This window comes from Prunus avium, chromosome 1, assembly GCF_965620075.1.
Source record: "Prunus avium chromosome 1, drPruAviu1.hap1.1, whole genome shotgun sequence".
Lineage (NCBI taxonomy): Eukaryota > Viridiplantae > Streptophyta > Magnoliopsida > Rosales > Rosaceae > Prunus > Prunus avium.
In genome coordinates, this window is record NC_142284.1 from 19,220,346 (window position 1) to 19,234,653 (window position 14,308).

Here is a 14,308-nt window from a genome sequence, read left to right on the forward strand (position 1 = left end):
CAGGCTTGCAGAGAAACTTTTGGGCTTGGCATGAGAGGCATGTGGCATGGGAGCAAAATTATCATGGGTTTAGCACTTTATGAGAGAGAGAGAGAGAGAGAGAGAGAGAGAGAGAGAGAGAGAGAGAGAGAGAGAGAGAGAGAGAGAGAGTTGTGGGTTTCTATGAAGGTCAGGGGTTCTAATGGAAGGGAAGAGAGGTTCTAAGGAGGATTGGGGGAGAGTTTTGGGTGATTTTCGTAGCTTCCGGCAGCTTGACAGTGACTCTGTCCAAGCTTCTGTTAGTCTGCCAAAACAAGGGAAGCAAAGGAAGATGGGCAAGGATGGCACGAAAATTGCTGAGCTTGCAAGTGAGAGAGAAAGCTTGCTCTCTGAAGGCTGTGGGTTGTGCTGTGTTGGGTAGAATAGGCCCTATTTATAGTTGCTGGGGTTTGTTCTTCTCCAAGAAACCCTAATGGTTTCTTCCCAACCTAGCTAAGCTCTCTTCTTCCTTTCTTCTCTTCCTTCTTGACTTACCCCATGGTGGCAAAGCCAGCTCTGCCCAATCCCACAAAATCAGAGATTTTGGGTGCTCCAGGCTTCTTCCAGCGGCTGCCTCAGAGGGGAACTTCCCTTTTCCACCCATCTTTTCCCTCTTCTTTCTTCCTCCTTTCATGGCCAATATTTGATGGAGGAAGGAAAATGAATATGCATGCTGGTTCAGAGGATGGCACCCTCCCTTGTACGCCAATATCCCTTGGTCTTTTTACTGCCTTTACTTGGAACTTGCTCCTTCCATGTGTGACCTCCCAGCAACCCCCTTTTAATCTCAATTTCTAGCACGGTAGATCTTATTTGGCATGATATGGCTTGTGCATGGCAGACTTCTATATACTTTTAAACCAGGTCTTTTTCCAATAATATATCGTCTTGGGCTAGGGATTTATTCAGGCCCAACCATGGATTTTTTGGGCCTCAACAATAGCCCCCTTAATTATTAGGGCTATGAACAGGCGCTGGAGTGGGCCGAATAATTAAAACCCAACCCAAAAAATCAGATTTGTAGTTATAGGGCACCTCCCTTCTTCCCGCGTGCAAAATGACGGCGTGCCATGATGAAACCCAACGGTTGCTTGCGGTTTTCCAACACCAACTGCCTTCTTTCCCCCCTTTTTTTATTATTGTTATTTTCTTGTTTTCCCTTTTCTTTTCTTTCTCGTTTCTCGTTCCGCGCACCAGACCCAACTCTTTTTTGGTTTCTTCTTCCCTTTCTTTTCTCTTTTCATGCACCAGACAAAGAGAACCTTCTTCTTCACTTGTCTCTTCGTTCTCCCACAAACCCAAAATGAGCAATAGTGAAGCCAAGCCAAAACCGCCCTTCTTCGACTGCTGGGAGAGAGATCGAGTCGAACCCGACTTTGCCGTCCTTCTCCGTACAAGGAAACCTGTTCGCCGCCGACGGAAGGGGCCTCGTTGTGCGTGCTTCGCTCCTCAGAATCTTTGATTCCTTCTTTTCTTGGTGAATCCTAGGCCGCCCTTCGAGAGATTAGAAAGGTATGTCTTTCCCTTGTTTTTCCCTTGGATTTATTGAAAAATTCATTGGTTTCTTATACCTATGAAGATTGCTTCTTGTTTTGGTCAGCCAATCACCAAACCCTTGTTGACCCATTTTGTTGCCGCCGTAACAAGGGTTCATACGACGCGAGTACTAGCAAGGAAGGGTTCCCTCCAATCTTCTGAGATTCTCTTCTCCCTGGTTTGCCCTTTTCTCGAGCTGCTGGAAGGGCACCGAATCTCATCGGTGAGTTCCTTCTTCTTTCTTTTTTTTCGTTTCTTCCTCCTTTTCCATCTTCCCTATCTTGCGTTGTTTTCTTTTGCATTTATGGGATAGCTGAGATTCAAATGGTGTGCTCCCCTTTCCTTTTGATGCAGGTGGCTATGTCTTTGACACAGGGACAGGTGCTGGAAACCTTGCCTTGCATTCTTCGCTGCTGGAATCTCTGAGTGTCTTGGCTCCTCAACTTAGGCGCTTAGCCTCCCGTATCAGTCTCTTTGGTGAATAATTCTGCCAATCTGAGCCTTTCAGGAGTAAGTATAGACTGATGCTTGGCCTAGGTTTACCTTCCTTGTGAACACATGTCTGTTTAATGGTGTACGTATTTTTTTGTTGCTGCTGGAAATTGACAAAAGGCATGTCTTGTGATGCTTGTCTCCTTTTGAGAGAGGCTTGGCTTGTCACACGTGTTAATCACAAAAGGGATACTTTTGCTTGCCATGAGCTTGAATTTTAATTTGCATGTTTACTTGGACAAACTCAACCTACCATGCTTGGCGCATGTTTAGCATGTGCTAAATTTTTTATTTCCCCCTTCCTTTTCGTGCAGGAATCCCAGCTTTGTCATGGCGTCTGCTGATTCTTCCTCCATCATTAGGGATCATCTTTATTCTATAGAAGACAAGCTAAAAAGGGGTAGGCCCCCTCCCTTACTCAAAGGTGCTGGTGAAGACATAGTCATAGATGGAGAACCAGCCCCAGAAGTAGCTCCTGTAATTGATCCTGCTTCCATATCGAGGTGCTATATCGAGAGGGGTCTATTTCCGGCAGTCCCTCTATTTTTTCAGTATCCATGCGGCACCAGCAAGGGCTGGTCAGAATGGGTAGATCGAGAACTAAGGGACCCATCTACTCGTGATATCTTGAGCCGGGCAGGGGTGCTGGACGCTATCTTTCTTTCTAAAGCATGGGACATCCATGTTGAGGCCAAAATGCTCTGACATGTAGTGAGGCGCTGGAGTACCGAGACACACACCTTTGTCTGTTCATGGGGGGAGTTTACTCCCACACTTGAGGACGTAGCTAATATTCTTCACCTCCCACTTTGCGGCAGCCAAGACCCTTTCCATATCACACTGACTCCGGAAGATGAACTAAAGCTTGAGGCCTTACGAAAGGGTGCCCCGACTTCTCCTAGCATCTCTCTGCGTTTCAATAACTGGATACAGTTTCTTGGGGATGTTAACAGGAACGAGCCATGCCGCCTTGCAGCGTTTATATCGTTATGGCTTGGCAGATTTCTCTTTTGTGATTTTTCCCAAGATTGCCTGCACGCGCGAGTGTTCCCTTTGGCTTTGGCGATAGCACGCGGTGATATGATTCCACTAGCCCCCATGTTCTTGGGGCATTTATACCGTTTGCTTGATCAGGTTCAGTTTCTTGAGAAGGGAGCAGCGGGAACCATGGCCGTGGAAACTTTATTGAATTCTAGCTTTCTCCAAGTATTTCTATGGGAACGTGATCACAAATGATCAAATTAGGGAATTAGGAACACAAGGTTAGGACCAAACACCATGGCCTAATCATACTTTAGCTAGAATCAATCTTTGAATCTGAATTAAACTTGTTACTTGACTCCATATAACCCAGAATTGAATTGTTATGGTGATTCGAATGCCCTAGTCTCCAAATCTGTTTTCCAACTCTTAAAACCACTCTTTGTTACACTTGTTTATTTGCTTTCATTTGCAATTTCAGTTTGCTCACTTCCTTTCACAATCACAATCACTCTCACTTTAATTTCTGTTTTAGACTTAACTTCCTAACTTCTTGAATTCGGTAATCTACGTACATAACTAATTTGAACTTCTCAGTCTTCGTGGGTACGACCTCGTACTTGTCTTGCTATATTACTAATTGCCCCGTACAATTGCGAGTTAACATAATAATTAACAACAAATTTTGGCGCCGTTGCCGGGGACTGAACGAAAGTTCTTCCCTGGTTATGTGCCCAAGGTTACCGTATTCTTTTTAGTGTTTCTAATTAATCTAATTTTCTGTTTCAGGTAGTTTATGTCTAAAAGACCGTTCCTTGAACAAGTGAGGTCTTCGTTCCAACGCTCCAGATCTTTGAACGCAGGACCATCGTTGCAACCCAACCGGGTGATCTCTGAAGTTCATAATCGTCTAGAAAGAGAGTTGTCAACTGCAAAAGAGCAAGCTCTTGCCACATTTACAAGTATTGCTCTCCACACTGAACTTCCTGGTTCTTCACCTTCAAATTCGGAAGCAAGTTCAGACCAAGAAGAAGAAGAAGAGATGGCTGCTAATGAGTTCATGGGAGAACTTGATATCCCAACAATTCCAGCATCTCCTTCAAGCATTTTGCTGCCCACTGTAGCTCGAAATTATGAGCTTAAATCTTCTCATCTTAATATGCTGCCTTCCTTTTATGGTTTACCTAATGAAGATCCATTAACTCATATAAAGGATATTTTTAATGTTGTGAGTTCTTTTCCCTTGACAGGTGTGACAGAAGATCAACTTCGAATGAGAGTGTTTCCATACACTTTGAAGGATAAGGCGAAATATTGGTTGAATTCTTTGAAGCCTGGTTCACTCACTACATGGGCTGCCATTCAAAAGAAGTTCTTGGAGAAATACTTCTCCACGCAAAAGACCGACATGCTTAGGGATAAGATCTTGTTATTTGCACAGCAAGATGATGAATCGTTTTGTGAAGCATGGGAGAGATTCAATGGGCTGCTCAACCAATGTCCTCATCATGGGATTCCATTGAAGCTTCAAATGCGTATGTTTTATAAAGGACTAACCCCTTCTAGTCATAATATAGTCACCAATTTTGCAGGTGGTTCTTTTAAAACCAAAACTCCAGAAGAAACATACGAACTCTTTGAGGAGATAGCAATGGAGACCCAACATACGGATACAAGAGGTAAACGTGTTATTAGTGGTTCTAATGATGCTTCTAGTGTGCAGATTTCAAAACTGGAACAAAAGCTAGATGCTCTTCTTGCATTAAACTCAAGAAGCCCTCCGAAGGAAGTGTGTAGTATTTGCGAAACTCCTGACCATGCTACAATAGCTTGTCCACTTGGGGCTGGATATCCAGAATTTGTGCAAGAGCAAGCTAAGTTGGTAAATTCCTACAACCAAGGTCCAAGAAATGATCCATACTCTCAAAGTTATAATCCAGGTTGGAGGAATCATCCAAACTTTTCATGGAGGAATACTCAGAATCAAGCCAATCCCCCTTCATTCCAAAAGCCACAACAAACATCATCATTGGATGATATAGTTAAGCAGATGGCAATCAACCAATCCAATTTCCAGCAAACTACACAAGCTGCCATTGCCAAATTGGAAGTTCAAATAGGCCAATTAGCTGCTGAAATAACTCAAAGAGCACCTGGGAAATGGCCAAGCCAAACCGAGATCAATCCAAAGAACCAAGAAGCCAAGGCCATTCATGTGCTCAGATCAGGTAAGATCATTGATAGTAAAGTTGATTCTAATCTTTCAAATGATGTTGTGATTGTAGAAGATGAAGAGGAGGAGACCACGGCTACAGAAGGGGAACATCTCAAAACTTCTCAATCTGCTCCTAATGCCAAATCAGATTCTCAGGAATCCAAACAATTCCAATTGCATAAGAGAGATGACAAATTTGTGCCACCACATCTTCAAGAAGATAGATACGTGCCACCCGCTCCATATGTTCCACCGATTCCATTTCCAGGCCGTCTTAAGAAAGCAAAGCAAGATAAGGCTTTTAAAGAGATTTATGATATTTTGAGTAAAGTTAATATCAATTTGCCTTTGCTTGATGTTATTGAACAGATTCCTGCATATGGAAAGTTCATCAAGGACTTGAAAACTCACAAGCTCAATTTCGCTCCAAATGAAGATGTAAAGCTTGACCAGAATGTAAGTGCTGTGTTGCAAAGGAAGCTTCCACCAAAACTAGTTGATCCTGGCAGCTTTGACATTCCCATTAACATTGGAGGCAATAAGGTTGGAAGAGCCATGTTGGACTTGGGAGCAAGTGTCAACCTAATGCCATATTCATTGTATCAAAAGCTTGGCTTAGAAGGGATGAAGAAGACTTCAATACGACTTGAACTAGCTGATCATTCTATAAAATATCCAAAAGGTATTGTAGAAGATATTTTAGTTCAAGTTAATACACTAATTCTCCCTGCTGATTTTGTAGTGATGGACATGGAAGACAATCCAAATGGAGATCATGTTGATCGCATTCTCCTAGGCAGGCCATTCATGGCCACTGCAGACACAGTTATCAAAGTGAAAGATAGCACCCTTTCCATGACTGTTCTGGGTGAAACTGTTGAATTTAAAATGCTTAATGCTCTATCTCAACCTTCTATCTCTCTTGATTCTTGCTTTTCAATTGATGTTGTGGATCATGAGGTTTCTTCCAAAATTTTGCAGAGAAAGTCTAATGATGCTCTAGAAGCTGTCTTAACACAAGAAGAGGAAGATCTTTGTGAACCGGAGTTCCAAGAAGTGGTGGCTGCCTTAGAAGTGTTTCAACCATACCCACCATCCTTTAGGCCACCACTCGAGCCTCTTGGACCATCATCCACGAAATTGGAGCCATCCATTATCACCCCACCAAAGCTAGAACTTAAACCACTGCCCAATCATCTTAAATATACTTATTTGGGTGCTAACGAAACTCTCCCTGTTATAATTGCTGCAGGTCTCACCTCACATGAAGAAGAGAGCTTAATTAAGGTTCTAAAAGAGCATAAAACAGCCATTGGGTGGACCATAGCAGACATCAAAGGAATTAGTCCAAGCATGTGCATGCACCGGATTCTAATGGAAGAAGACAGCAAACCATCCCGTGATGCCCAAAGGAGGCTAAATCCCAACATGAAAGAGGTGGTTAGAGCTGAAGTTTTAAAGCTACTCGATGTAGGAATCATCTACCCAATTTCAGATTCTAAGTGGGTGAGCCCTGTACAAATTGTTCCGAAGAAGTCCGGAATCACCGTTGTGAAGAATGAGAAGAATGAGATAGTTCCTACACGAACGAACTATCACTGGTTGGAGAGTTTGCATTGATTACAGGAAGTTGAACACATCCACTAGAAAAGATCATTTCCCCTTGCCTTTTATTGATCAAATGCTTGAACGTTTATCTGGCCATGCTTACTATTGTTTTCTTGATGGTTTTTCAGGTTATAATCAAATTCCCATTGCTCCGGAAGACCAAGAGAAAACCACATTCACATGCCCATTTGGTACGTTTGCTTATAGAAGGATGCCATTCGGTTTGTGCAATGCCCCAGCAACTTTCCAAAGATGCATGATGTCAATCTTTTCAGATATGGTGGAACGATTCATTGAGGTATTTATGGATGATTTTTCAGTTTTTGGTTCCTCTTTTGATAATTGTCTTCACCACTTGTCTCTAGTGCTTAAAAGATGCCAGGAAACAAATCTGATTTTGAATTGGGAGAAGTGTCACTTCATGGTGAGACAAGGCATTGTGCTAGGCCATGTGATTTCAAGCAAGGGAATTGAAGTGGATAAAGCCAAGATCGATCTCATCTCAAATCTGCCACCCCCTACCTCTGTGAAAGGAATTAGAAGCTTTCTAGGTCATGCTGGATTCTATAGAAGGTTCATCAAAAATTTCTCAAGCATTACAAGGCCATTGTGTAATCTCCTTGCTAAGGATGCTGTTTTTGAGTTTAATGAAGCTTGCATGGAAGCCTTTACTACCTTGAAGAGGGAGCTAACTTCAGCCCCTATTATCATAGCTCCAGATTGGTCTTTACCATTTGAAATAATGTGTGATGCCTCTGACTTTGCTATTGGTGCAGTTTTAGGTCAAAAGAAGAACAAGCTCCCCCATGTGATTCATTATGCTAGCCGGACCTTGAATGATGCTCAAATCAACTACTCCACAACAGAGAAGGAGTTCCTTGCTGTGGTTTTTGCTTTAGAAAAATTTCGTTCTTATCTTGTTGGTTCTAAAGTAATTGTTTATTCTGACCATGCAGCTCTTAGATACTTGCTCACTAAGAAGGACGCAAAACCACGCTTAATTAGATGGATTCTCTTGCTGCAAGAGTTCGATTTGGAAATTCGAGACAAGAAGGGATGTGAGAATGTGATAGCTGATCATTTGAGCAGAATTGTGGTTGAAGAAAAAGGAGAAGCTGTGCTACCCTTGAATGAGACTTTCCCTGATGAACAACTATATGCTGCCCAAGTCAAAGAACCATGGTATGCTGATTTTGTTAATTATCTTGCTTGTGGTGTTCTTAGAAATGATCTAACTTCTCAGGACAAGAAGAAGTTCTTTTCCATGGTGAAACATTATGTCTGGGATGAACCTTTCTTATTCAAGCATTGCCCGGATCAACTCATCAGAAGATGTGTTCCAGAAGAAGAGCAAGAAAGCATACTTAGGCATAGCCACGAATTGGCTTGTGGAGGTCACTTTGGAGCTAAGAAAACAGCACTTAAAATTCTCCAATCTGGTTTCTTTTGGCCCACTCTATTCAAAGATGCGTTTAATTTTTGTGTTAAGTGTGATAGGTGTCAAAGGATGGGGAACATAAGTCGCAGGAACGAAATGCCATTGAATAGCATACTTGTTGTGGAGCTCTTCGATGTGTGGGGTATTGATTTCATGGGACCATTCCCATCTTCCTTTGGTTGTACTTACATACTTGTTGCTGTTGATTATGTGTCTAAATGGGTGGAAGCCATAGCCACCAAAACCAATGATCATAAGGTGGTGCTCAAGTTCTTGAAGGATAATATTTTCACAAGGTTTGGTACTCCAAGGGCTGTCATTAGTGATGGAGGCAGCCACTTCTGTAACAAGCCATTCGAAGCACTCATGAAGAAGTACAACATCACCCATCGAGTCTCTACACCATATCATCCGCAAACTTCTGGTCAAGTGGAAATAAGCAATAGAGAAATTAAGCACATCCTGGAGAAGGTGGTGAACAATACAAGGAAAGATTGGGCAGCCAAGCTCAATGATTCATTATGGGCTTATAGGACTGCATATAAGACTCCCATTGGGATGAGCCCTTATCGTCTTGTGTTTGGGAAAGCTTGTCACCTGCCAATGGAGCTTGAACACAATGCTTTTTGGGCCATCAAGAAGTTAAATTTTGATCTAGACAAGGCAGGCCATGCAAGAAAGTTTCAGCTCAATGAATTGGAAGAAATTAGACATGAGTCTTATGAGAATGCAAAGCTTTACAAAGAACGAACCAAGAGTTACCATGACAGAAACATTCAACGGAAAGAGTTCTCCAAAGGTATGTCAGTTCTTTTGTTTAACTCACGATTGCGTCTCTTTCCAGGAAAATTGAAGTCTAGATGGCAAGGCCCATTCACCGTGGTCAATGTTTCTCCCTATGGAGCTGTGGAGATTCAAAACCCTAAAGACGGCTCAACTTTCAAAGTAAATGGACAACGTTTAAAGCCATTCTATGAGGGAATCTCAGCTGGCATTCAAACAGGCCATGTGGTGGATCAACTTCCCTTTGTACCATCAACTTAGCTGATCACATAATGTCTTGCCAAGACAGTAACTAAGGCGCTTCTTGGGAGGCAACCCATGTGTTCAAGAAGAAGGTGCTTGGTAGCAATCGACCTAATCGCATCAAGGGGAAGCATTTCTATCCTTTCTCTTTACTTGTTTTGTTTTTATTTTAGTCATTTTAAGTTTCTGTTTCTTTAAATAATTTTTTTTCATATGAGCTAACTTTTGGTAACCCCAGTGAGCACCTCCGTCAATACAGTGTCTAGGAGTTCTTTAGGCGACACCTTCGGTGTCTAAGAAGTTTGGGTTTTAAGCGGGACCATTGTGACCCCTCCAACCTTCCCGGATCCCCTGGCTGTGTTTTCTGAGGCCCTTAACTGGTCATCCGTGAGTTGCTTGTATATTTGTTTTTTTTTTTTTTTTTTTTTTTCTTCTAAACTTTTTCTTAACTTTTCCCTTTATCATTTACTTGTTCTCAATCATCTTTACTTTGCTTTAACATTGAGGACAATGTTCAATTCAGGTCTGGGGGGAAGGTTTTCAAATTTCATTCATTTGTGTTTTCAATTTTCGTTCATTTGTCACTAATTTTTTTTTTTTTAATGTCATACAATCAATGCTATGGAGCTGCCATTGAGGTTTTCATATCAGAATTTTGCACTTCACAAAGCTTTGGCTCCTAGAATTCTGGTGGCTAAAGTACCATGCTCAAATTCTCGAAGGAGAATAGTGGAGACTACCCTAGTGAGCTATATTGAGCCCAATTGCTTTCTTGAGAGGGTTTAAAGTGTTTCTACTTCTCATCCCAATTTATTTTCTTCATTTCACTCTAAATGATCTCATTATTCCATTTTGATTGAATACTAAGGATGATTCTCTTTTGCAGATATCATGTGCTTGCTCTCATTCATGAATGAACTCATTGAAGTGATGCTAGGCTATGTGTGCATAACCATTCGATGTGCTTTCTTTTCACCCTACCTATATGTGTGTTCCATCAACCCTCTTGAAGCCAAACACTTAAAGCCTTTTCTTCTATCACCCTCATCATTTCCCTACCTTTGTATCTCAATCTGAGATACTTCACCTATTGTAGCCATACCCTATAGCTTAGAAATATACCAAGGTGTGCCAAGATAAAGTTTGAAGCAAGGAAGTTGCTGCCATGTGCCTAAATGAAAGATGGTGTGATTCTGTGCAATGAAGTTAATGAAAATGCAGATCAAATCAACGAAGATGAAAGTGTTTCGATTTGATCTAAGTGTAAAAAAAAATATAAATAAATAAATAAATAAAGTCTATGCCAGGTGGTACCATGAAGTTTGCAGCCATGCCATTATAAGTCAATGCTACCTTGCAGATCAATGAAGAATGCAACCTTGGTATGTTCTTAAGTTACCTGTTTTTTCTTCCAATTCTTCCATTTCCCCTAACCTTACCTTTCATTACAAACCTTGTGAAAGACCTAGCTGATCTTTGAGGATGTATTCATGGGTGCTGGTAGGTATGTGTGTATCTCTATTCTTAGTATTTGATTCCCTTCATGAGATCTAACCAAATATTGTGCTTCTATTTCATATACTCACTTTAGCTTGTTTGAGAGAATAAAACCATTGGTTCTGAGTGATTGAGTGTTATCTGTGAGAATTAGAGTCGAAGCATGTTCTTTATTCAAGGTTTGAGTGTGCTTGCTTTGAAACCGTGTGCCTTTGAGCTATAGCTTCCACATTACACACTGATTGATCACCTATCTTGGCAACTCTACGGTGTTGGAGGTATGACTAAAGTTTTCTTTCGTTCTCATTAGTTGATTTCAAGTTTTACTAACCACTTTGTTTTGTAGAGTTAGTAATGCGTTTGTGGGTATCGTTTCTGTTAAACCCTCAGGAGACACAACTCCTCCTACTAGGGATGCCTAGAGGTTTAAAGGCTTGTTGCATACGCTCAATGCAATCGAGTTACCTACGAAAGTGGTTTAGTTAACTTTTTGTTTTTAACTTTGTTTTGTGTTGTTTTGCTCGAGGACTAGCAAAATCTAGGTTTGGGGGTATTTGATCGGTTCATAATTGTATATCATTTTGTACCCTTCTAGCTTATGATTTGGCTATGTGTTTGAGTTAAACTTGTGCTTTTAATCCTTTTTGTGTTTATCTTTCAGTTAATTGACATTTAGGTAACAATGATGACTTTGGATAGGAAATGATGCAATCCATGCATGTTAAGGCTTGATTTGGGTGAATGGAAGAAGGGCTTAAAGACAAACACATTTTGGCTACAACTCCTTTCCAGCCCAAATTCGTAGGTCCGCTTCTTGGCCTTGGATCAGCATGCTATGGGGCTTGGATGAGGTGAAGATCTTCATGAAACTTGTTCCAATGGGTGTCTAGTACAACATATCCAAATTTCAGCCCAATTGGACATTTGTGGAGTGCTCAGCCCGCCCAACACTCAACCCTGCTCAGGAGGATTTGCAGCTGCCAGCTTTGTCATGTGCCTCCATGTGCCTCACCCATGCTGCAACTGACTTTGGATCCAACATAATGAGTGAAGTGGGGAGGCATTCCAGCTATGAAATTCTAAAGGATCAAGTTGGTACATGCTGGAGTTATTATAGAGAAAGCATGTGCATGCATGTAAAGCATAAATGAAATGAAGTCAATTCCAGTCTCTGTTCGGCAGCCAAATTGCAAGGCCCAAAACGCATACTTCTACTGCTCCGATGGGAATACTTTCTTCATAGAAGTTGTTCCAATGGGTGTCTACTACAACATATCCAGATTTGAGCCCCATTGGATACGTTTTGAAACCTCTGGCCTTCCTACACCAAGTCTAGTTCAGAAGACTCGTTTTTGTTCAACAACCAAAAGAAGACCACATGGGTTGGCAGCAAAAGGCAGCCACAATTGATCACCTTTGATCCCATGTGAAGAAAGCTTGAGGTGCAGCAAAAGAAGTATGGGATGGGATTGATTCCAACCACACTAACATAGACAAGATGAAGTGGGAGTTATGGGTTGTATTAAATGAGGAATGGTGGTGTTGGATTTCATCATGATGTTCCTCCCTCTTAGCCCTATAAATAGAGGAGTCTTCAAGCTACAAAATTCACTTCAGCCATCCTCCACACTTCCATCATCCAGAAATCATCCTCATACATTCCCACAACCCCAAACACTCAAGCAATCAACCCAATACTCTAAACTGCCCCAAAATCACCAAAACAGCTCCAGAAAACATCCCTTCCATTTCCCTACGAATTTCCTCTTTCTCAGCCATCACCACTCACTCAAGCTCATCTCAAATCACCTCCATATCCTTCATACATCCTTCTAGACGTGGAGAAGCTCTTGGAGAAGCATTGGACACTACAAGAACTTCATAAAAGGGTTTTTCTACTCTTATGGCATTCATTATGTTTTCCCATTTCTATTTTAGTTTCTTTTCCATTATGAGTAGCTAAATCCATAACTAGGGCTTCGATGTAACCTAACATGAATATTCTGGGTTTATAAGTTTGGAGTTTCAAGTTTGATTCATGATTCATGTTCTTATTCATTATGCTTATAAGTTAACATGCTTGTTTGAATGATTGATCACCATTAGAACTTGTTTGTTAACTATCTTGGTTTGAATTAAGAGTAGACACCATGCTTTAATTCGAATTGAACTATGAATAGGAAGAGTATGTATGGACATTCGACAACAGGGATTAGATACATGCTTGGTTGTTTAAATTGTTCTTCTATGCTTAATGGGTTCCTAATGCTTAATTTTAGGTTAGACAACAAATGATCAAATTAGGGAATTAGGAACACAAGGTTAGGACCAAACACCATGGCCTAATCATACTTTAGCTAGAATCAATCTTTGAATCTGAATTAAACTTGTTACTTGACTCCATATAACCCAGAATTGAATTGTTATGGTGATTCGAATGCCCTAGTCTCCAAATCTGTTTTCCAACTCTTAAAACCACTCTTTGTTACACTTGTTTATTTGCTTTCATTTGCAATTTCAGTTTGCTCACTTCCTTTCACAATCACAATCACTCTCACTTTAATTTCTGTTTTAGACTTAACTTCCTAACTTCTTGAATTCGGTAATCTACGTACATAACTAATTTGAACTTCTCAGTCTTCGTGGGTACGACCTCGTACTTGTCTTGCTATATTACTAATTGCCCCGTACAATTGCGAGTTAACATAATAATTAACAACAGAACGGTTCAAAGGGATAGAGGTATCTCCGCATCCTTATTCCAAGGCCAACGAATCTGCTAATTCTGATGGTGGTTCGTATATGCCGGAGAAACTTCCTCTGATCTGCCGATGGTTCCGACGTATGCAGAGGAAAGGCCAAAATTTTCTAGAGCTGTTGGATAATGTTGAGAGCTTCATCTTCCGCCCTTATTGTGCCTTGTCGGAAGGATTTAGCCACGTGCCTGTTTCTGCTGACTCTGATGATTTGATTGAGGCTCCAGCAACTACGGCACGGGGTAGTCGATTACGAAGAGAGGCGCTGTTGAGTGCCGCACGTTTTCCTTTGCCGACACTTGGTGACGACCATTTGGAAGCTTCTGTGTATTATTCAGCTCACCGAGTCAGACGACAGCTTGGATTCGATCAAGGTGTGCCTTCTGATCCTAGCCATGGGGATCCTTTTTCATTGCACAAGGTTTTTTGGACCGAGGGCAATGTACCGGAAGATGGCCTCTCAAAGGCATACCGAAATTACTGGAATCGTTGCTTTGCCTCATTTAGCCGGTTCCATGCCGCTCATTGTGACATGTTGCTGCCCACTGTGGTTTATCATGCTCGTCTAGTATCTGAAGAGAAGGCAATTTCTTTGAGTGAAAAGCGAAATATGCCCTTTACCTCTAGAAGTGGGCAAATTGTTGGTGATTTTTCCAAACTAAAACAGAAATTAGAGAGGCCCAGCTCTCACAGTGCCGGAAGAAGTACTGCACATGGGAAGAGGAAACGAGAGGAAAGCCA

At 41.5% G+C, this 14,308-nt stretch overlaps 1 non-coding gene across 1 annotated transcript; it reads right to left on the reverse strand.

Moving 5' to 3' along the window:
• Positions 1-4,435: 4,435 nt before the first annotated feature.
• Positions 4,436-4,542, reverse strand: LOC148297496 (small nucleolar RNA R71). The gene has a single exon (XR_015833189.1). It is a non-coding gene; the product is annotated as a small nucleolar RNA R71 (small nucleolar RNA).
• Between the last annotated feature and the right edge of the window lie 9,766 nt (positions 4,543-14,308).